General features: G+C 37.5%; 1 long non-coding RNA gene across 1 annotated transcript; it reads left to right on the forward strand.

Moving 5' to 3' along the window:
* The first annotated feature begins 1,708 nt into the window (after positions 1-1,708).
* On the forward strand, positions 1,709-8,555 carry LOC124388529. The gene is made up of 3 exons (XR_006926435.1): positions 1,709-1,781; positions 4,952-5,041; positions 8,474-8,555. It is a non-coding gene; the product is annotated as an uncharacterized LOC124388529 (long non-coding RNA).
* Positions 8,556-23,079: the final 14,524 nt, after the last annotated feature.

The following is a 23,079-nucleotide window of genomic DNA, read 5'->3' on the forward strand; positions in this document are numbered from 1 at the left end:
AGGAGTTGATCGTGGACTTCAGCACAAAGCGGGAGCGGTCATACCAACCGCTAAACATTTGCGGGACTCCAGTGGAAAGAGTGGACAGTTTCCGGTAATTGGGTGTTCACATCACACAGGATCTGTCTTGGTCCTGTCACACTAACCCCTGGTGAAGAAGGCCCGGCAGTGTCTGTACCATCTGAGATGCTTAAGGGACTTTAAACTACCCTCTCAGGTGCTTAAGACTTTCTACACCTGCACCATTGAGAGCGTTCTGACGAGTAGCATCACTTCCTGGTTTGGGAACAGCACCATGCAGGACAGACGAGCCCTCCAGAGGATGGTGCGTTCAGCTGAACGTACCGTCCACACCGAGCTCCCTGACCTGCAGGACATCTACAGCACGCGGTGCAGGACCAGAGCCAGGAAGATTGTGTAGGACCTCAGCCATCCCAACAATGGACTCTTCTCTTTGTTGCGTTCAGGGAAACGCTTCCGCTCCATGAAAGCGAACACAGAGAGAATGAGGAGGAGCTTCTTCCCGCAGGCCATTCGGTGTTTAAACCAGGAAACACCCAGGATCTAAAAGCTGGTCCACTCTCTCCATCATCAGACTTCTTCTCTGTACAGATCTCACCTTTTGCACCACGACACTTTAAACTTTGGACTTGCACAGCAAAGTGCACTTTATATTTATTTATCTTATACCACACCACACGGACACTTACGGACCCTTACACCACACCATACCGCACACAGACACTTACGGACACTTACACCGCACCATACTGCACACGGACACTTTATGGACAACCCACCACTAAAATTGTCTACTGTTTACACTTTGGTACACTTTGTTTACTGTTTCACTGTCTACTGCCATAAGGATTTTCTTTGTATATACATTTTTCTCTTTGTTCACATACATATCTTTATATATCCTTTATATCTTATATTTTATTTTATATAGTTTTCACAATTTATACTTTATTTATCTGCTTTTTTTCTTTCTCCCCACCCTATTCCCCTCTTGCCGGACCATCGTATATAAAGCATTTCACTGCATGTCGTACCCTATATGTATGTGTATGTGATGAATAAAATTTGAATTGATTTTGATTTGTCCGTCTCCATACTACCCTGTCCTCTACATCTGCATCATGTGCTGTTCCTCAAATAATCTCATTTCTAATCCTGATGCAAAATAATTGTGCAATTAAGGAAAAATGAGACAGAGAGAAGTCCAGGTGCTTGGTATTTTCTTGGTTTCCTGACTTTAAAGGACCAGAAGTGCTTCCTTGAGTGCAACAGAGAAAAGAGTACATTGTTGTCCAGGGTTTTAGAAAATGATATTTAAAATCCAGTTGCTTCTTGAAATATTTGTTTGAGGAAACATAATATTCCTCTCATTCTGAATGTCCATTCCCCCCACTTCCGTACTGCCCCGTAAGACTCCCACTTTCATCTGCTAGAAATAGATTCTTATTGTTTTACTGCTGCTTGTATTGAGGGTTTATCCTTGTAAAATAGTCCATAATTCTGCATTTGCATCTTGACATCATAATGTTATACAACATGAAGTAGATGCACAAAAATGCATTGCATAAATTCTTAATAATGAGACAGTTTGCTGGCAGCGAGACCAGAACTTAACACTCCTGTCTAACTGGTTAACAGTAACTACGTACTACCACATGCTTTTTTCCAGGTCCAGATGAAAACCTGATCATCTTTAGAACAGCAAGCATAAAAGACATTTCCTTTAAATGAATTCACCAAGGAGCAGCAGATGGCAGAAGGTTGTAGAAGAATTTATTATTCTATTCTATTATTATTTTTTCCATAAATATGTTTAGAAAGAGAAATATTACATCCCTGTCCTTCATTTTAGATAGTAACTGTTAACAATGTACAAGTGACAAAAACTGCATATCTTACTAGAAAAGTAATGTACATTTTTTTTAAAAGTAACTAACATTTTTTTTAAATACTCAGGAAAACAATTACTGTAGTTAATATATATATATATATATATACAGTACAGACCAAAAGTTTGGACACACCTTCTCATTCAAAGAGTTCTCTTTATTTTCATGACATATTGTAGGTTCTTCAAAGTAGGCATCAAGAGAATGCCAAGAGTGTGCAAAGCAGTAATCTAAGCAAAAGGTGGCTACTTTGAAGAACCTACAATATGACATATTTTCAGTTGTTTCCCACTTTTTTGTTATGTACATAATTCCACATGTGTTAATTCATAGTTTTGATGCCTTCAGTGTGAATCTACAATTTTCATAGTCATGAAAATAAAGAAAACTCTTTGAATGAGGTGTGTCCAAACTTTTGGTCTGTACTGTATGTATATATATATATATATATGTATGTGTGTGTGTGTGTGTGTGTGTGTGTGTGTGTGTGGTGTGCATGGTCTATTATAACACTGTGTAAATAAGATGTACACAGATCTGTATTTACTTTCACAAACAGCAAATCAATTTAAAAGATTAACTTTACATATCTGGTACCATCAGTCTGTAGGTGTGTCGGTAGGTTATTTCGATTTACAGTTAAAACTACTTTAGATTAAACAGTCGTGTCTCATAGAATTTTCGAAATGTCCACATCATTAAAATCAGTTTTGAGACAATGGTGCCTTAAAACTACAGTTGCTTTAAAGTCTCTATCAGTAAACAGTTAATAATCTCAAATGATGTAACTATAAAAACTAAAAATGTAATCAGATTGAGTCTGTTTGACCTGTTCGACCCTCACTCACATTTAGCATTTTGTTTAATTGATTTGTTCATCATTGGTAAAATGCATAAGAAGTGAATAAACCTGCATATTAACATAGTGAATGATTCTGATATGGTGAGCAAAAGAGCAGTGGAGGCATAAAGGGGAAATGGTCTTTTCTATTATTTATTCACTTATTTTAATTATATGTTATAAGTAGTGAGTAATGGCAGAAGGAAATGCAGAGTGCAGAGAAATTTAATAAAGAACATGAAAGGGAACAAAATACCCAGAACAAAAAGCCTGGATAATACTAATAAACAAACACACAAAAGTAAATAAATAAATAAATAAATAAAACACAGTACATGTTAATCACTAATACAGGCTTACATTTAACAAACGTAATGATTTAGTTACTTAACTCAAGACTCGTGAAGCAGGTGCATAATCATTAAAGGAAGTGGAAATGGCAACAAAACAAAACATTAGAAATGAATTGGATGTGAAAGTAGTCTCTGGTATGTGAAGGTATTTTCTGGTATGTGAAGGTATTTTGCCCATATATACTGGCCATGGCATATATTATATAAACAAAAGTATTGGGACACTTGTCTTTTCCAGCCATATGTGTTTCTTCCTCTGCTTTATAAATTTAGAGGCACAAAGTTGTATATTACATCTTTGGATGCAGTAGCTTGAAAATTCCCTTTCATTTTAACTACGAGACCAAACCTGTTTCAGCACGACAATACCTCAACCCTATTGGGATTGATGTGAACATGAACTGCACCGGGCCTCCTCACCTCACATACATCAGTACCTGACTTTACTAAGACACTAGTGGCTGAGTGAATCTCCACAACTCCAACATCTAGTGAAACATCAGTGGAGCTTATTATAACAGCAAATGTGGACTGAATGTGGAATGTGATGTTAAAAAAGCACATAGGAATCTTATCAGGTTTCCACAAACATTTGGTCATATAGTCTATATTGTTCCCAATTTATTCTGGCTTAATACCAGGTTTAATCCCAAAGTTCAACAAACTTTTTCATGAGTTTTTTTATTATTTTTACACAGTCTCCCTGAATTTATAGGCTTAAATACATTTATATAATTAATCGATTATTTATTTATGTTACTCTTAAATATGAATATTTTTTTTAAAATCAATGATGCCTGAAGTCCAGAACCCATTGAGTCACCAAATGCTGATGTTTGAGTGCCTTTAGTTGCTGCTTGTCTGTTTTCTGTTTTCAGTGTGTTCAGTAAGTAAAAAGCTGCTCAGGAGTTGATGGACTGGAAGTTCTTGAGTTGCTTTGACAAAATGTTTTAGGTTGTTATTCCACTCTACTGGAAAACACCATCCTATCAGTTTCGAAACATTTGGCAGAATCTCAGTAGAAAGTAAAACTCTAAACACTTACTTTTGGCACAAGTTCATCTTGGTTTCATCTGTCCTAAGAACTTTGTTCCACACCTGGCAGCTTTTAAAAATGTTTTATTATTTTTATATTTTCTGTTCAATCTGTTCTTAAGTGTTACCAGTTTACACCTTAAAGTCACCCCTCTGGTGTAATTTGAAACATGCTCTTGACATGAATGGATGTTGTAAATGGTGTGTTTATTGTTGATTAGATCACTTATTATTAATAATATCTTTCCAATAAGTTTGTTGCCTAATAACAGCCTTCTTCACTTGCACTGATATCTCTTTAAACAGCTACCAAATACAAATTAATGTAAACACCTGAAATCCATCTGGAACTTTAATGTCTTTAATCTGTAATGAAATAAAAAGGATACATGCCAAACCTGGCCATTAAACTGCTGTTCAGTGAAATGTCTAAATTCTATTCAGACTATTAACATGTAGGAGATTTCAATCACATTCACATCCATTTCTTTTTCCCTGCATGTGAGGGAATCTACTTCAAATCAGCAACGTATTAAACCAGGTAGAAACAGATTTGTTGTCATGGAACAAAGAAAAACCACTAGCAGCACCCAAAGCCAGAAAGAGCTTTATAGGTGATGACCAGGAAAAAAGGATTTTGAAGCAGTCTTCTCTGCGCAAATGTAAAAAAGGGACTGGAACACTACAGAAAATAGATTCCGTATGTAGGAGGGAGATTTCTTTAAATATGCTGAAGCAGCACTTAGAAACATCAGTGAAAATAGTACACATTTTATGGGCATTGTATTAATCATAAAAGATTCTTTTTTTAGGAAATGGCAGAGAGATCAGAAGAAGGTTGGGTACAGAGCAGACAGTGTGGTAGTTGTTCTACATGTGGCAAAAAACTGACAAATGTCCGGGTAAGTAGTGACCTCTGCTTTTTACATTTCTATACTTTATTCATGTTTTATGATTGTGTGCTAGGATTGAGGTGAATCCATTTGAAAGTCTGCACTAGTTAAAATTCATTAAAGCAGTTTGCAGTATTTGTAAACTATTGAAGCAAGGACCATTCATTATAGTCTCCTCGTTGTTGACACAATACTAAATTGGGTGAATGACTAAAATAATCTTTTGTAAGTTAGATCTATATATTAAAAGTCAGGTCTGAATGTTAACAAAAACATTTTTATCTGACTTCCAAAATCATGATTCAGTTTGTTAAATATGTGACTCCTTTTTTAAAGAACAAAAAGTAATTAGACACACAAACATGTTGCATATCCTTTGTGTGTGCTTGTGTTGTGAATCAGTACCTTGTCCCATTCTTGGCCGATGTAGGATTCTAGCTGCCCAAGAGTCCTGGGTTGTCAGGGTGTGGGCGGCTGGACCCTAGTGCAGGACGAAGAGTGAATTTGAACAGTTTTTTAATAAGGAATTACAGGGAGATACAGGGAGCAAACCTGGACCAGTTTGCGGCTTGACACATGGAAGGTAGGGTGAATTCAGAGGACTCAGGGAAGGCAGAGGCATAGGTCACAGGGTTGAGGACCTTAGATATGGGAAAAAGACCTATGAAGCAAGGGGCTAGCTTTCTGCATGCAGCCTTTAGGGGAGGTCCTTGGTAGAGAACCAGACTTTCTGGCTGGAGCAGAAAGCGGAGCGGAACTGCACCTGTGCTTGGCCCAGTGTGAGTGGGAAGACTGTGTTGTGTTGAAGTAGGAGTTGGGCCATTTCCCTGGCTGAGGGGCATTTGGGAAGAGTTATGAATCATGTTTGCCATACCAAAAGAATGGTAGTATGGCCTTCCGAGAGGGGTAGGCCAGTACCAAAATCCAGAGCTATGTGGGACCATGGTCAGCAGGGAGCAGGAAGGGAATGAAGAAGACGGTCTGGGGAGGACCCCGGGGTACTGTACTGGGCCACAAACTGTCAGACATCATCTTTCATGGTGAGCCACCAAAGCATTGCTGCAGGAGCAGTGCCGGGTAGCAGAAAAGGTGAGAGTCATGGCAGCATTGGAGGACCTGAGAGTGGAGCTGGTCAGGCACATAGAGTTTCCCCTCTGGACAGAGGACAGGGGTGGGCTGCCTGAAAGTGGCCCTGTGCACCATGTGTTCAATGTCCAGGCAAAGGGCTCGGACTGAAACAGATGGGTTGAGGATATTGCTGGAGGTTCCCTCCTCCTCATCTGGGGCATCTAACTGAGAAAGAACCCGAGTGGTAAAAGTGGGTGAAGTGAAAATATCTGAAGAATAGGCCTCACTTGACTTGCCCGGGATTAAGGTGTGTGGCTGCTCAAAGATATTCTAGGTTACGGTGGTCAGTCCACACAATGAATGGGTGTTCTGTGCCCGCCAACCAGTGCCACCACTCCTTGAGCACCGGCTTGACCGCGTTCCACGACAGAGTAGTTCTGTTTAGCTGGGTTAGGTTGGTGCGAGAAGAAGGCACATAGATGGAGGTGGTTGTTAGACACATAGGCACATAGATGGAGGCATCAACTCTGCCCGGATGAATTGGGTAGAGCAAGGACAGGTGCAGAGGTAAACTGGCTCTTGAGTCTCAGGAAGGCTTATTTGGCTTTAGGGTTCCAAGAGAAACGGCAGGACAATTATTCATTGTGGCCTTTAAGGGTATTAAAGGCTGTCGAACCAGGTGGTAAGCATTGCGAAGGTTGAGCTTGGTGATGGTGACTCCCTTGAGGAGCTCGAAGGCCGAGGACATCAAGGGCAAGGGATACCGATTTTTAATAATGATGGCCTGCAGTAGTCTGTGGAGGAGTTGGAGGCTATTATCCTTTTTCTGAACAAAGAAAAATCTGTCCCCGGCAGTAAAAGGGGATGGTCGAATAATCCCAGAAGCAATGGATTCCCGAATGTATTCTGTCATGGCCTTTTGGGACCTGTCAGTTAGTAAAGGCGACCATGGAGGGGTGTGGTACCTGGCAGCAGGTCGATGGCACAGCCGTAAGGATGAATGGGGGGTAATGATTATTCTCTGGTTTTGCTGAAGACCCAGATCATGGTACTCAGCAGGGACGGAAGTGAGATTGGGGGAGGTTCCTCACCAGAGCGACGCGGTATTGGGGCAATCTCGGAGAGACAACTGGCATGAGAGGAGACTCCCCACTATAACACTCCAAGTGAGGCTTATGCCTTTGCAACCATGGGAAACCGAACATGGCAGGGGCTTGTGGTTAAGGGATGATGAGGAAAGATAATCATTCCTTATGACATTTAGCAGAGGAGACCAGGAGGGGTTTTGTGCAGTGGGTCCAGTGGAGAACATTGCCTTTGAATGCTAAAGCCAGGAGAGGCGAGGAAAGAGGTTCGGACTCGATGTTAAGCTGGCGACTGAGCCCCTAATAAAGGAATTCGGCATCCGCCCTAGAATCATCAAACACCGCTAACTTGTGGCTGCGGCCCTTGACATCAATCTGAAAAGTGAGCAGAGGTTTGGTGGGGGCTGGGATGTGGTGGCACGGTAATGGCCCCTGTTTAAGCAACAAGCCTTTACTTCTGCTGGGCGGGTGAAGTGGCTGCCATGTACCCTGCCTCGCCACAATACAGGCAGAGTCACAGGGACCGAAAGGTGGCGGCGGCCAATCTCCATGGGCTGCGGAGGTGGGGTTGGTGGGGTTACGGAAGTGGAAACCCTGGAGGCGAACCCTATTGTAATAGATACAGCATGTGGCTAAGCATTGTTCTTCTGAGATATGCAATGCCTTCCTTAAAAAAGATGTCTGGATGAGGCGTATGCTGCTCTAAAACCTGTATGTAGTATTCAGCATTGATGGAGCCTTTTCAAATGTGCAAGCTGCTCATTCCACAGGCACTAATGTACCACCATACCATCAGAGATACAGCTTGCGCTGATAACAAGCAAATTTTGGTTGCCAAAATGAAATTCAAATTTAGATTCAAATGACCACAGAACAGTTTCCCACTTTTGCCATTTTACATAAGTCCTGAAGAAGACAGTGGCATAGAGTGCGTAGTGCTTAGAGATTTCTCCAGATTCTTTGAAACTCTTATTGAACACTTATTTTTCCAGACTTGTTGCACTGTCCCAACATTTTTGAGATGTTTTGCAGCCATCAAATATTTTATGTTCGCTTGTGAATAAAATATGGATTTGCTAATCTTTGCATTCTGTTTTTATTTACATTTTACACAGTGTCCCAACTTTTTTGGAATTAGGGATTTACATCAAGATATAACCTCAAAGCATACAGATAGAACTGACACTATTCTATTTTTATATACGTAGCAGCTTTATTATATACTATGTAGCCTTACCAATACAGTTATTACACGACAAAACAATTTAGCAAATCTTCTTTTTTCTAGGCATTGATACAGCAGTTTCATGAAGGCAAAAACACTAAACATGATGAATCAGAGTTTAGTGAGAAAGATCAAGTACAGGCAAGTAGCAGCCCTTTGCTGTTATGATTGTTCTTTAATAAAAATAATAATAATAATAATAATAATAATAATAATAATAATAATAATAATAATAATGCAATATTTCCTACAAAACATATTGCATGCATAGCCACATTTCTGTTTCTGGAGAAATTCTTATTGCAAATGTATTTAGGTTTTAGTGCTCACCATTGGAAAAAAATCTTGATTTATTTACTAGTTCATATAAAAACTTATAAACTTTACAATAGTATAGCTTTTTATTTGGACACATATCTAGAAATGAAATAGGGTAACACTCTGTATACGTTCTAGAACTTGGTGAGATGTGGAGAAGGAAGTAATGTTTTCTATACATCCAAGTATCAGAAGCCAAATACAGGAAATCAGAGACAAACTGGGATAATCATATTTATACCTAGAAATTTAAATGTGGCCAAATGACTATTACACATACCTCCCAGGTGACTTTATGGGTGAATACACTTGTTAAAAAAGATCATTAATCAAGCCAAAGTTCATAATCACATTTTCATATTGCCCTTCACTTCTTGTTTTTTAAAGTCAAAGGATGCCTGTTCTGAAGATCAGTGTTAAGCCCACAGTAATCAATACAGTGCTGCCTTTCTTTTTCTTTCTTCTTAAAATAACTTTTAGCCTATAGCTTGATAAGGATGGGTCAATGATTCCCAAACACACAAAACTGTTTTCTTTGTGTTCTGGGGCAACAAGTTGAGCAACCTTATACTTGGTGATGCAGGAGCCTATGTGGCGGTAGCATCTGTGCTTTTTTGGCACAGTTGAGAATAGTTTTGGTAAATTTGGACATGTTTACCAGGTCTGATTTAGTCAGAGCTGGTAGTTCTGGGAACACAGGAACTGGACCAGTTGTATGTGTGTTATATAGCCAAGAGAATTCCAGAACCAGTTGAAGCACCGGAACATGGGTCCAATTAAAATATGAGCAATAGGACACCTTATGTCTGATAGTAAAGTTTTGGCAGCTACAGGTCCTGATCCTGATGGTAGATATGCAAAAGCAGATACTGAGACTGGATAGGAAAACATGGCCACTGGCAACACTTGTCTATTTACCAATGTCTTATCAAAATCACTCCATAGTTACTAGGAACGAAGAAGTCAGACACCTGGCTGGGATCATCACAGGTTTCCTTTCCTGCCCCGGCTCCTGCCTTTTGGCATCATGAAGTTACAACTTAAACACCAATAGCCAGCCTTCTCACAATACAAACACGTTTTATGAGAAGAAATCACAGATAAATTGCACGGGTCTTGGGTTCCAGGTCACTGGGAAGTAAAATGAAAGAATGTTGTTTATGCGTCAGCATGGTCACATTGTTAGAATTCTCTATGACATTCCTGCAAGTGTTTGTTAATCCTAATTGACAGGTTCAGATTCAGATTCAGCCTGTTCAACATAGAAATCATGTAAGCAAACTTAGACTGGGACACTGAGATGGCTGCATTCTAAAAGAATTAAACATGTGACTGGCATGTGGCTGAGGAGCAGGCAGTCTTATTTCATCATGAGCAGTATGAGGTAGTATTGAGGATAAGGCTCCAGGGGTCAATAAATCAGTTTATGATTATTTATGCTGATTGGATGTAAATTGGATTGGGGCTGTATCAGAAACTGAATTTGAGATAATACATAATGACTTAGGAATAACTTCATTTCTTTCATATAACATGTTTTTCTTCCATTCAAAGTTTATACATTACATTTATATAAATATAAATATATGATTTACAGTAAATTAAGTTGAGTTTCAGTGTAGGTTCATGAGAAAATTATAGGTGTATGTTTGTATATTGAATGCTAATAAATGTAATTAATATTTTAGTATCTTTATAAATAGCAAGTATCACATCCAGCTGGTCATCCAAATGACTTATTTATAAATCAGTTAATGTCCAACTTGATAAATGATGCCCAATGACATTGTCCTTTTCAGTTACACATCTAGTTTTCGAGCTCCACCAATGTTCATTAGAGATGATCGCATATGCACTTTGGACTGTGATAAAAATGTAGAGAATTTCCACACAGCCTTGGTTATGATTTGTGCATTACATTGTTCATTAAATTCCTTATATTTTTTGTAAACTTTTCTAATATGTGCTCATGTCCCTTAATACCCTAATTTGTGGTCATAGTAGTAGAATTATGTTTTCTTTATATATATATATATAGGAATTTGCAGAGCAATCAGGAGAGAACAAAAAGGCAAATATTAGACAGTATGATGGGGACTCTGAGGCTCCTGGGAAAACAAATGTCAAGGTAAATAATTGCTCATTATTCTCTTTAATTCTAGTTATTTTTCTATTTTTATTTAACTATCATGAGGTTCAGGAGGCACAAGCCAGTGGTGTGAAGCTGACACTTTTTAGCTCTATTTATACATAGGACACTGTTTATCCCTGTATACAGGAAACTAAATTACATTGTGATACAGAACATTCACAAAAACTTTACTTATTCACTCCTGTTAAAATATGAAGTATTCTTGGATGAATCTTAACTAAACAATGCAAGATCGTTTTCTACCTTTAATATAGCAGTCAGCAAAATTCAAAGGTATAGTAGATCATACAATTGTGTAAAATGTATGCTGCAACGTTACCCTTCAGTCATGTTATGCTAAAAGTGGATTTCACATTCCAATACATTGTTTGTTGCCAATACTTTGTTTGCTTTTTCTATGGGTTTTTATTTTTCTTCCATGCTTCCTTCTAGTTTACCTACAGCCTTAATCCCAGCTGAAAAGAAGCATGTACACATCATGATAGTAACACCACCAGGGTTCTTGTGTTTATAGTGTTCTTTGATCATTAAAATGTCTTGTTTCTGTGGCAAAACTATTCTTTAGAAGTATACTCTATAACCCAGATGTGAGAAAATGAGAGAATGTTACAACCTGCACATTCACAAAGTGACCAGGTCTTTCTACAGCTGGAGAAATCTACAGAAACTTCTAGTTATTCGTTTATATATTGATGTCAGAGCTCTACAGCAGGGGATCCATGTTAAACAGATGTTCATGGAGCTGGCTTAGTGCACATGGACATTGTCATGCTGGAATGGTTTGGGGTCTCCTAGTTTAAATGAAGTGAAACTTTAATACTACTGCATCCATTTACATTTATGCCATTTGGCAGATGCTCTCATTTGGAGCCACTGAGCTTCAACTTCAATTGTGTGCCTTCAACTTTATGCTACCAGTTAGTGGAGGAAGCACATATGGCTGGGAAAGTCAGGTGACCCAATACAACTACACATTAATGGTTGTAAATGATCTGATATGATTTATCGTATCTGTTTTGTTTCTCCCTTATAGATAATAAAGTGGTCCTACAGGCTCTAATAAACTACTGCTATTCAGAATCAGAATCAGATCTAGAATCAGGTTTATTGGCCAAGTCTGTTGATACACAAAAGCAGACATGGGCAAACTACGGCCCGCGGGCCACACACGGCCCGTTGGATTTATTAATCCGGCCCGCCGAACGTGACTAAATTATATTAAAATAGGTACAGGTAAACATGGGCGTAAATCCCGGGGGTTGTCCCCCCCCAAAAAAATATTAAAAAAATATCGCACTCTCTATTGTGGAAAATAAATGTATGCATACCTAAATAATTGTGTAAGTAGAAAAAAACCTGCAAAAAAATGCCTTTAGAAACAGTTGAGTTCCCCCTCCCCTTCCTCACAGTGGTTTGACCCACTGCCTGTTTCCTAGTTCATCTCACCTTCTCTACACACACACACACACGAGTCAGGTGTGTGTCTGCAGCTTAATTAATGTGCAACTTAATTAACTAGGGTATTTTATTCACTTAAAATAAAGCGATTCTCTTTAATGTAGTTGATGCAGACTCATTCATAAATTAGTTGCGGCAAAAATGCTGATTAGCGATGTAATTGTCCATGAATCTGCTCTATTAGCAATTAAAATATGACTTATTTAGTGAACGTTAGCTTGTTTACAATAGCTTGTAGCATAGTGCACTGACACTAACACTGCAGCTAATGTACTAGTGCACTGACACTAACACACCAAAGCCGTTTCTCATGCAGTGTTTTATTTAGGACGACTTGGTATAATGTTAATTTAACATGAACACACAATTAGCATGCTGTTTATCTGTGCATTTACTAAATGAGCACTGTGCTACGTCCGAACTGACCACACTGTATTTTTTTGTATAATCAATTTCTATTCTGTTCTTAAGTGTCTTAATTAATTTTAAATAAAAATGTAAACTTTTTATAAATTCCTTGTTTTGCTTTGTCATTGAACCTGAGAAAAACTTGATAAAAAAAATTATAAAAGCAAAGTTTTTCACTATGGGGACACTATGTGTCTTTATAAGTACAATTTGACTATTATTTGTGTCCCCTTCAAAAATTGATCATGAGAAATTTTATATTTATTGTCCCCCCCCTGCTGTTAAATGGAATTTACACCCATGCAGGTAAACCTTGTTTAATTTACCTTTCCCCTGTAATGCCCACGTTTCCCCAAAATATGGTGCACTTCATCTACATTGACCTTGTTCGCGTGTATTACTCTCTTCTCCTCTTTAATGAGCCCTTCTGCAAAAATGAGCTTATCAAAGAAAAGTGGATAGTGAGCGCCGAGTGTTTAATCTGAGTGGACAACAAAATATTTTTTTACTGAGGTCCGATCAAAGCCCCTCACAGATCCAGGTTAACTGACCAACACCTCGGATCTATCCTGAGAATTGCCACAACAAAACTTACTCCAGACTTTGATGAACTGACAAAACAAGGAGTTCAACAACACTGTTCCTACTGAAACTGAACTCGAGTTTTTATGCTGTTTATTGATGCAATGGCAAAAAAAAAAAAAAAAAGATCAACAAGTTGTTGATTTAACTTAATTTAATTTAACTGAAATTTAATAAATTTAATTATTAATTTAATTAATGGAAAACAATTTGTACAATGAGCCATGCATATTCATGTCACAGGCCAAATCTCTAATATATATATATATATATATATATATATATAATGTGTATCATGTGTATCATGTGTGTATGTATGTATATCCTGGCCCGGCCCCTCTGTCAAATTTTTGAACCCATTGTGGCCCGTGAGTCAAAAAGTTTGCCCACCGCTGCACAAAAGGAATTTGGTTAAAGCTGTAAGCGACTCTCAAAGTACAGACATAAATAAAACTATACATTCAGCTTGGATTATACAAGACAATATATAGTAATATAATAAATAGGGATACAGATTATATGACAGATCACTAATGTACATAAAGTGTGAAAGTGCACCGTAGTGCAAATAACATTATTGTGCATTAGGTATAATAAAGAGTTTCTTTAGAACTTTGTACAATATACAGCAGTAACAGTGTGTAACATGTACGGATCATGTGATGAGTCAAGTCAAGAAGCTTTTATTGTCATTTTAACAATATATAGCTGATGCAGTACACATTGAAATGAAACAACGTTTCTCCTGAACCCAGGTGCTCCATAAAACAACATGATGAGTGACAGTTCTGATGTGAAACAGTGAAAATGTGTTCTGATACTGAAGTGCAGTACTTATGGATATGATATGAAGCAGGGAATATAATTATGGTGAGCTGTTAATGAGGCTGAATGTCTGGGGGAAGAAACTGTTTCTGTGTCTGGCAGTTTTGGTGAACAGAGTTCTGTAGGACCTGCCAGAAGGAAGGAGCTGAAAGATGTTGTGTTCAGGGTGCGAAGGGTCAGTAGGGATTTTTTTTTGCCTGGTTTCTGGTTAATGTTGGATATTGTAAGGGGGAGTAGTGTAGAAGGGTGTTTTCTAAAGTCCACTTTCATCTCCACACTTTTGAGTGTGTTTAGCTCAAGGTTGTTCTGACTGCACCATAGCACCAGCTGCTTCACCTCCTGCTCATATGCAGACTCGTGATGATCTTGGATGAGTCCGATGAGCGTGGTGTCATCTGCAAATTTCAGGAGTTTAACAGTTGGAATAAATTCAGGAGTTTAACTATTGGTATAAACGTTAACAGTACTTTTGGAAGTATTGAAGGATATTAATGAAATATTTAATATTTAAAAATGTTCATCTGCATATACTTTCCTCTGCCTTGTGGTAATATTCATAATAAATGTATTTCTAGGAATTGGTAAAACAATATCAGAAAATGAAAATTGGATCAGAGTTTGTGGTGAAAAGTCCTTTTTCAGTAAGTAATAACATTCTACCAGTGTAATTCCTTCAAATCACAACAAATCACACAATATTTAATGTTACATACGTTATCTTTTTTGTAAGAAATTACATCTCTCATTAAAACACGTACTAAATCACTGCTCTGTGGCCATGATATTATAAATATATCACTTTTCTAGGAAACTGCAAAACAATCTGGAGAAAGTGGATGCACACAAAAAGCACAATGTCATAGTTGCCCTGAGTGTGGCAGACCTTTGACAGATGTTCAGGTCAGTAGTATCCCAGTGCTTTTCTTTTATTATACAGTTTTACATTCTGTGTCTACATGGAAGCGTTCAGGTGGTAAATCCTGTCCTGTACTAAATAAATAAGGAAGTATCTCTTCTAATGGATTACAAATATATACAGTACGTAGCATTCAGTGACAGATGCCTATTCAGAGCTACTTACAACTATAGAGGTGATTTTAACTCACAGCCTTTCCATCATATTACCCACTGATATACCACTTCCCTTTATATGTAAATCATTTTCCCCCCAGATAATTTGGTTCATATTAGTCCAATTATTATTCTGTAAACAATTATTTTTTATGACATATTTATACACAAAATAAAATAACCCCCCAAATGACACATTTTTATATGTTGTTGCAGTGCTTTCTTCGATAAATGCTATTTCCCTTTCAAGCTAATTAAAGGTGTTTTAATAAAAAACAAATTCTAGGAAATGGCAGAGATAAAAGATAAAGGTAGAGAGATACAGAGAAGTCTGAGTGATGGCAGCCCTCAGAGTCACAGCAAAAATCTGACAGATGCTCAGGTCAGTAGTCCTTTTATTTAAATATTTGATTCAGATATTATAGGCTGAACAACTAAGCTTAGTGAAACGATTATTTTGACAATGCTGTCCAATACAGTGATCAGTAATTGTAAGTAAACTTAATACAATTTTATGCAACTAGAGGGAGTGTGTGTTAAATGATGCCTTATGTTTATAGTGGCTTGGGGCACTCAGCCATCGAATTAGATCTTTAATTATAGGAAGAGATTATAACAGATTCAATGCAAACAGTTCCAGGTGTTGTATTTCCAGCCACTCACTCCATTTAAAGCCATGTCCAGACTTGCTATATACATTTACTATTTTTCTAGGAAACAGTACAGAAAACATATGATGTTAGAAGAACTCTGGCAGCTCTTTGGTCTGGCTTGTGGCGGTGGAGAGGTTAGAATGGAGGAGGTTGATTCTGTGACTGGAGTCTTTTAGACACATAATGAGTTGATATTAGGAGAACTTTCTTAACACTACAGGAATAATTTGTGTGTGTGGGAGTCAGAATCCTTGCTGGTTGGTACGGGAACACATTTTTTTTATGGGAACTTATTTCACTCCATCAAATACAAATAAATTTATAACCTTTCTTTAAGTTTATTATTTTTATTTTTTTATATTCTCTCTCTGTTAAAATAAACCTATTATATAAATTCTAGGCTGTTAATTTTTTATAAGGGGGAAAATTTACAAAACCAGCAGGGGATCAAATAATTATTTCTCTCACTGTATATACATTGATCACTTCTTCTTCCTAATCTTTTGGAGGCTCCGATTCGGGGTCTCCACAGTGGATCATCCGTCTCCATACCCTCCTGTCCTCTACATCTGCCTCTTTCAAACCAACTACCTGCATGTTTTCCTCACCACATCCATAAACCTCCTCCTTGGTCTTCCTCTGTTCCTCCTAACTGGTGGCTCCATCCTCAGCATTCTCCTACTGATATACCCCATGTCCCTCCTCTGCACATGTCCAAACCATCTCAATCTCACCTCCCTCTCCAAAACATTCTACATGTACTTCAGTACTTTTGGAAGCATTACAGAATATTGATGAATTATTTACTTGCTAAAAAAATTTAAGCTGCTTATACTTTCCTCCAGTGTTGGTCAGTAACATATTACTAGTAACGCGTTACTTTTGACAGTAACTTTTGACAGTAATACTGTAATACTGTAACGCGTTACTTTTAAAAATATAGTAACTTCGTTACCGTTACCGTATGGTGCGTTACCCGTTACTTTTTTAAATGAATGAATTTGGGCTGAAGTGTAGACTACAGTCTGACCTGCTTACAGCAGCGTCGCATTTTAGGATTGGTGGATGAACCACTGTATACACGAAGAAGACGCACTGTGGGCGTGTCTCCGTTTATTCAGGTCTGTGCAGCAATAATGGCATTGTTGATAGTTTTCATACTTCAGCTGTGAAAGGAACATGTTTAAGAGCTCAACACAACAGCAGAAGCCACTTTAGTGTTTAATTGTAAATCTATTATTCAGCTTGTTTTGTTATTTATTTCAGAAATCTCTGTGATATATTCAGTGTGTGCTGCTCTGACTTTAATAAAATAGTGTTTAAAAATAAGTCAGTTTTGTGTTTGAAGATCATAACGCATAAAATGGCATTAATGGGAACATTAAAGAACGTTATTTAAAAAAGTAACTAAAAAGTTACTTTTAACAGTAACGCATTACTTTTTGGTGTAAATAATCAACAAAATAACTGAGTTACTTTTTAAATGAAGTAACGAGTAACTGTAACTAGTTACTATTTTTTAGTAACGAGCACAACACTGCTTTCCTCTGCCTTATGATAGTTTCATAATAAACCTTTTTCCTAGGAATTGGTAAAACAATTTTCTAAAATGAAAATTGGATCAAAGTTTGTGGTGAAAAGTCCTTTTCCAGTACAGGCAAGTAATAACATGTTGGCAGTGTAATTTTTCCAATCCACAACAAATTACACTATATTTATTGTTACATACGTTATATCTTTTGTAAGAGATTACATCTGTTATTAAAACGTAAAAAAAACAAAAAAATACAACCCAACTGTCTCTAATCCATACAACATCTCAGGTCTCACCACAGTCCTATAAACTTTCCCTTTCACTCTCACAGATACTCTTCTATCACAAATCACTCCTGCTATCACTCTTCTCCACCCACTCCACCCTGCCTGCACTCTTTTCTTCACTTCTCTAACACACTCTCCATTACTTTAAACTGTTGACCCCAGGTACCTGAACTCCTCCACCTTCTCCACCTCTTCTCCCTGCAACCGCACCCCTCCACTGTCCCCCCTCTCATTTACACACATGTACTGTGTTCTACTCCTACTGACTTACATTCCCCCTCACTCCAGCATGTACCTCCACCTCTCCAGGCTCTACTCCACCTGCTTCCTACTCTCACCACAAATCACAATATCATCCACAAACATCATAATCCATGGAGACTCCTGTCTGACCTCGTCCTTCAACCTGTCCATCATCACTGCAAACAGGAAAGGGCTCAGAGCCGATCCTTAATGACAGTAATGGCTGGGTTACATACCCAAACACCTGATCTATCCAAAATATAATCACATTAGTCAAAAATATTAATGTAAATTCATCCCAATCATCCCAATTGTCTCCTTTCTGAGAACTGAACACAAACTTCATGTCTCTTTTAATGAGCACAGTTGGAAGACAAGGAACTACACACAGATTTATGTGTCAACAAAACTCATCAGCCAACACAGCAGCTCTATACAGAACAACAATCTTTAGCTCCTTTAGATACACAACAAGTTGTTTGGGAAAACAAGACTTAATCTCCTCCAATAGAATGAGTTCCTTAAGCTGCTTAAAACTCTGCACACCATTTGCCGAGCACCACTTACCAAATAAGGTAGCCTTCTCACAAGCAAACTCTACATATTTCACACTTAACAGAGTTTCTGAAACTCTGCTGGAATGCCGGAGAACAGCAGCTTTAACAGCCTTATAATTTAAACTCTGTTTTAATGTGAGAGCTGAACATGACTCCTGTGCTTTTCCGGACAGTTTACACTGTAATAACAGTTTCCTCTTATGCCAGAGTAAGGTAGTGTTGATTCTTTCAAACACAGAGAAATATGCATCAACTTATGCATCCTCTCTAAACACAGGCACAAGCGCTACATTTCGGCTTACATCAAAAGCAGGCTGGCTCACCACGGATGACTGGATCGGAGCGAGCGCGACGTAGGCAGACAGCCGGAGACATCAGCCGGGACAGGAGCAGGGGCGCCTGCAACAGAAGAACAGAACTTCTGTGGCCAAGGCACTGGTTTTCAACTCTGAAAAACCAGATCGAGCTGCTTCCCCTTCATTTCCAATTCCCTCTCCTGAACACGCAGCAACTGTGTCGCGTACTTCTTTATTTCCAACTCCAGCTCCTTCAAAGCCACCTTCAACCCAGAGTCTACTGAGCCAGCCTGCGGCTGCTCGGGGCGTTCAGCAGCACCCAGCCGTTCACTAAACTCGGCCGCGATCTCCAAAAGCACCTCACACTCAGGTAAGACCCGCTGAGCCACTAGTGCCTCATACAGTGAAGCCTTAATCACCATCTTACTGCAAAACCTCAGAACGGAAACATTGAAGAAATCAGCTATTGAAAGCAAATTGTCCTTACTTTACGTCCCAGTCTAGGGTTGGGGCTCACAGCGTGATTAAAGGCATGGTGTGGTGGATATTAGGTGGATGGGATGTATATTGTAAAATGTAAAATACAGCACCGGGATGGACTTCAAGGTGGACCAAGGCCAAAATAATAAACAAAAAACACTTTTTACAAACGCTAAATTACCTACCAACAAATACAAAAGAAAGAAAAAACACTTCCCTAACTCCCTCACCATAAACAGGGAAGAAACCCACACCCAACAGAAAACCCAAAAAAGCTTTGTGCATGGGATAAATAGAGTAAAAAAGTGTATGATAAAAATTGTATGATTTTATGGAACCAATGGGAAACAAAGCAACAAATATACATTGCAATAATAGGGGGAAAAACAGGGGAATGATGTGAAATGAATCACTTACAATGAATTATATAAAGAAAACCTCACATGCTAGTAAAGAAAATTGTATTGCCATAAAGTACTCAATTGTACAATTGTGCATTGTACAGTAACAAAATGGCTGCCACTGACCTTGTAAATCCTTATTTATCCCCTCACCATTATTCAGCTTTAATCAGTAACTAGTATTTTATCGTAACTCTGCTTGCTCTCCAGATGTGACAGAAGTATGTGGATTATAGTATTGACTTTATATGCTGTGTATTCAATAAAGGCAGTGGGTCCAAATTGAGATTATAGGTCATGTTTTATTATGGGCAATGACTTTTAAAACACTTCATCACAGTTAGTATAAGCTGTGTATGTGTCTCTGTTAGTGAAGTTGAGATTATTTGAGTTATTTATTTGAGTTATTTATGTCTTTACTTTGAGAGTCACTAACAGATGGACCCAAATTTCTTCTGTGTGTAAACACACTTGTCCAATAAACCTGATTCTGATTCAGAAAGTGGGAGGATATGTGTTGGGAGCATATAATGATCTGAAGAGAGATACATGTTTAATATTTGCTTCTGATTAGATTTGAGCTATTGCACTAAAGGTGAGTTTTTATAACACTAATATTTGGCTAAAGTAATTATTTTACTTGGCCTCAAGAAGAGCAAGGACTAGTGGAAGAAAATATTTGTATTTATATCTGTTTATGTTGTGATCATATAACTGATATGGTATTTTGAAGCTCTATCAAATATGAAATGTTTAAACTAAAAATTGTAATATTGTGTACTTTCAGGTTAAATAAGTCTACACTACAGTACTTATTATTCAAACATCTGAATAACATGCAAAATGTGTGCTAGTTGGAGAGCCTGCACTTCCTCCATGCTTGTACTTTAAATGTAATTTGTGTTCAAATGATCTGATATTCATCTCATTTCTGAAAGCAGTATGTGATGCTTAATGACGCATCAAATGATTCCTCTATACAAGCTACAGTAAACACAGGTGAGTGGAAATTTAAATACAGTATAAAGTATGAAGACAAAAGGTCCTGTTCATAAACCTGAGAATTAGTTTTTTTAAAGTGAATAAATAAAAAAGGGCAGAACTGATTCCTGTGCGTATAATGTGGTTGAAAACACTGTTTAGGGTGGACAGGAAATCCTGAGTGACACAAATGTCTAACTAAAAATGTTCAGGTGTAAACAAGATCTTTATTTATGAAGCACCAGATTTCTTCTTAGTTGCAGAACAAAGAACATCTGGATATTTATCAAAAAAGAGTTAGCTAAAATTCCTGTTGGAAAAACATGAACCAAAATGTCTCGACATCATAAACACAGGTTTCTGTAAAATGTATTCTTTATTCTTGTTTATAATGACATCAGTAAGTAACCCTTTAGTGTGTATTTATTTATTTGTTTTTCTACTTTTTGATAAAACTTAGCTCAGAGCTTTAACTACTCAGCATCGAGATATATCACTTTATTACTGATGATGACCTGTTCTGCATTAGCAGTAAAAAAGAAAGAGATCTGTTCTGGGCAAATAGAGGAACAGACCATCGTACTGCTGGGAAAGACTGGTGTTGGAAAGAGTGCAACAGGAAACTCCATCCTGAGAAACACCAAATTTGAATCTCTTTTATCTGTAGATTCTGTAACAAAGCAGTGTGAACCTGGGGAGGCAGTGATCAATGCAAAGCGTGTATGTGTAGTTGATACACCTGGATTTTTTGATACAAACCTGTCACATGAGGAAACAGCAAGAGAGCTAGCCAAAAGTGTTTTTTTGTCAAAGAAAGGAGTTCATGCCTTTATTTTATTTTTCCAATTTGGCAAATTAACAGAACAGGAAGAAGAAATGATTACAAGGATGAAGAAAGTTTTTGGTGAAAATGTGACAAACTACATGATTGTCCTTTTTACTCATGGAGATGAGATAAAACATAGTGAAATAAATCTGAACACATGCAGTAATGAACACATCAGAAAGGTTTAAGCTCAGTGTGGAGAGAGGTATCAGATCTTTGACAATAAAAATCCAGACAAGTTAGTGAGCTCCTGAACAAGATAGACATAATGCTAATGCAGAATGGAGGAAGGACCTACACCAGTGTGGCATATGAGGAAGCAAATCATTACACCTGGGAAAAATACTGGGAAATGTATAGAAGTGTGTTTACTGAGGTGGTTCTCCAATTTTATTTAGTAGCGCAAAATCCGAGTTTTCTACAAGCAGTTAAATCTGTCTTCAGTGTATTCTGGACAGTATCGTCTAGACCTGATAAAACAGGCATGTTGGGAGAACAGGTTCAAGCCCTTTTGCCAAAGTGCAGCAATTTGAGATTAAACAGATAATAGACAAAACTTAATATAAATTTTTTTAGGTTTAGTTTTGGTTTCTAATATTTAAAACTAAACTAGTCAAATGCTTATACTCATATAGTAGTAGTAACAATAATAATAATACAAAAAATAATATCTTTTATATATATATATATATGTGTACCTGTTACTGTATAAAAATTGTATTGCTGCCAAGAAGAGATTTACCTCATGCTAGCAACTTATTATTATATTTTTTGGTTATGGTAAATGGATACCATATACAGTTAATATATTTTTTAAACTACTTTAATATATATTCATCTAAACCTATAACATTTTACTAATCAATTTATTTAGTTATTATTTTAAGAAAAAACTTATGTTGCATCTGTAGATCTAAATATTATCTATAATGTCGTTAATTTACACTGGAGCAAGCATTTACTCAAATCTACTTACCTTTATTTTAAATGCTGTTAAAAGTTATTTACAATTTTAGAATACATACAAATAAACCCATAATTATAATTACAATTGCTTCTTTAATTTCACAATGAAATAAATGTAGCTAATAAATATTTATTTCTTTGAATCTCCAATTTAAACATTTATTTAAAATAAAAATGTTTAAGAATTATATATATGTGGAATATAAAATACAGATGGTCCCCGAGTTTTTTCGATCTAACGATGAGGATGGCGTACGTTGCGTTGGACGCAGCTGGGACGAGTGAATGTCTTGCCCTGTGAGATGCCCCGCCCTCGCTAGCGCTCGATGGAGTAAAGTTGTTGCAGTGTGTATTTTTTTTTTGTTTCAAAGCAAAAGCAAGCAAGTTTAGTGATAAAAGCATGTCTTCCAAGCACCAAGTATGTCTCTTGCTGGTAGTGAAAAAATAAGAGGAGAAGAGCAGAAAATAAAAATAATAAATCAGCATGAAGCAGGAAAGACTGTTACAGTCACAGCAGCATCTTCAAATTATTAATTTTTTTGACTTACAATGGGGTCGTTGTTAAGTATCTCCAGTATAAGTGGAGGGTGACTTGTATATGTTTTCTCAGTAAGTGTGGATTTTACAGTGA

The sequence above is a fragment of the Silurus meridionalis genome, chromosome 7 (genome assembly GCF_014805685.1).
Source record: "Silurus meridionalis isolate SWU-2019-XX chromosome 7, ASM1480568v1, whole genome shotgun sequence".
In the NCBI taxonomy this organism is placed as follows: domain Eukaryota; kingdom Metazoa; phylum Chordata; class Actinopteri; order Siluriformes; family Siluridae; genus Silurus; species Silurus meridionalis.